The sequence below is a fragment of the Bison bison genome, unplaced genomic scaffold (genome assembly GCF_000754665.1).
Source record: "Bison bison bison isolate TAMUID 2011002044 unplaced genomic scaffold, Bison_UMD1.0 scf7180017864103, whole genome shotgun sequence".
Lineage (NCBI taxonomy): Eukaryota > Metazoa > Chordata > Mammalia > Artiodactyla > Bovidae > Bison > Bison bison.
This window is the reverse complement of record NW_011494675.1, coordinates 132,439-134,812: the sequence shown is the minus strand read 5'-3', so window position 1 is coordinate 134,812 and position 2,374 is coordinate 132,439.

Here is a 2,374-nt window from a genome sequence, read left to right as displayed (position 1 = left end):
ATATCACAGTAATCCAAGTCTATGCCCCAACCAGTAACACTGAAGAAGCTGAAGTTGAACGGTTCTATGAAGACCTACAAGACCTTTTAGAACTAACACCCCCAAAAGATGTCCTTTTCATTATAGGGGACTGGAATGCAAAAGTAGGAAGTCAAGAAACACCTGGAGTAACAGGCAAATTTGGCCTTGGAATACGGAATGAAGCAGGGCAAAGACTAATAGAGTTTTGCCAAGAAAATGCATTGGTCATAACAAACACCCTCTTCCAACAGCACAAGAGAAGACTCTACACATGGACATCACCAGATGGTCAACACCAAAATCAGATCGATTATGTTCTTTGCAGCCAAAGATGGAGAAGCTCTATACAGTCAACAAAAACAAGATTGGGAGCTGACTGTGGCACAGATCATGAACTCCTTATTACCAAATTCAAGCTTAAATTGAAGAAAGTGGGGAAAACCACTAGACCATTCAGGTATGACCTAAATCAAATCCCTTATGATTATACAGTGGAAGTGAGAAATAGATTTAAGGGCCTAGATCTGATAGAGAAAGTGCCTGATGAACTATGGACTGAGGTTCGTGACATGGTACAGGAGACAGGGATCAAGACCATCCCCATGGAAAAGAAATGCAAAAAAAGCAAAATGGCTGTCTGGGGAGGCCTTACAAATAGCTGTGAAAAGAACAGAAGTGAAAAGCAAAGCAGAAAAGGAAAGATATAAACATCTGAATGCAGAGTTCCAAAGAATAGCAAGAAGAGATAAAAAAGTCTTCCTCAGCGATCAATGCAAAGAAATAGAGGAAAACAACAGAATGGGAAAGACTAGAGATCTCTTCAAGAAAATCAGAGATACCAAGGGAACATTTCATGCAAAGATGGGCTCGATAAAGGGCGGAAATGGTATGGACCTAACAGAAGCAGAAGATATTAAGAAGAGATGGCAAGAATACACAGAAGAACTGTACAAAAAAGATCTTCACTACTCAGATAATCACGATGGTGTGATCACTCACCTAGAGCCAGACATCCTGGAATGCTAAGTGAAGTGGGCCTGAGGAAGCATCACTAGAACAAAGCTAGTGGAGGTGATGGAATTCCAGTTGAGCTGTTTCAAATTCTGAAAAATGATGCTGTGAAAGTGCTACACTCAATATGCCAGCAAATTTGGAAAACTCAGCAGTGGCCACAGGACTGGAAAAGTCAATTTTCATTCCAATCCCAAAGAAAGGCAATGCCAAAGAATGCTCAAACTACCGCACAATTGCACTCATCTCACATGCTAGTAAAGTAATGCTCAAAATTCTCCAAGCCAGGCTTCAGCAATATGTGAACCATGAACTTCCTGATGTTCAAGCTGGTTTTAGAAAAGGCAGAGGAACCAGAGATCAAATTGCCAACATCCGCTGGATCATGGAAAAAGCAAGAGAGTTCTAGAAAAAAACAAAAAACAAAAAAAAAACACATCTATTTCTGCTTTATTGACTATGCCAAAGCCTTTGACTGTGTGGATCACAATAAACTGTGGAAAATCTAAAAGAGATGGGAATACCAGACCACCTGACCTGCCTCTTGAGAAATCTGTATGCAGTTCAGGAAGCAACAGTTAGAACTGGACATGGGTCAACAGACTGCTTCCAAATAGGAAAAGGAGTTCATCAAGGCTGTATATTGTCACTCTGTTTATTTAACTTATATGCAGAGTACATCATGAGAAACGCTGGACTGGAAGAAACACAAGCTGGAATCAAGATTGCTGGGAGAAATATCAATAACCTCAGATATGCAGATGACACCACCCTTATGGCAGAAAGTGAGAGGAACTCAAAAGCCTCTTGATGAAGGTGAAAATGGAAAGTGAAAAAGTTGGCTTAAAGCTCAACAGTCAAAAAACGAAGATCATGGCATCCGGTCCCATCACTTCATGGGAAATAGATGGGGAAACAGTGTCAGACTTTATATTTCTGGGCTCCAAAATCAGTGCAGATGGTGACTGCAGCCATGAAATTAAAAGATGCTTACTCCTTGGAAAGAAAGTTATGACCAACCTAGATAGTATATTCAAAAGCAGTGACATTACTTTGTCAACAAAGGTCCATCTAATCAAGGCTATGGTTTTTCCTGTGGTCATGTATGGATGTGAGAGTTGGACTGTGAAGAAGTCTGAGCACCAAAGAATTGATGCTTTTGAACTGTGGTGTTGGAGAAGACTCTTGAGAATCCCTTGGACTGCAAGGAGATCCAACCAGTCCATTCTGAAGGAGATCAGCCCTGGGATTTCTTTGGAAGGAATGATGCTAAAGCTGAAAATCCAGTACTTTGGCCACCTCATGCGAAGAGTTGACTCATTGGAAAAGACTCTGATGCTGG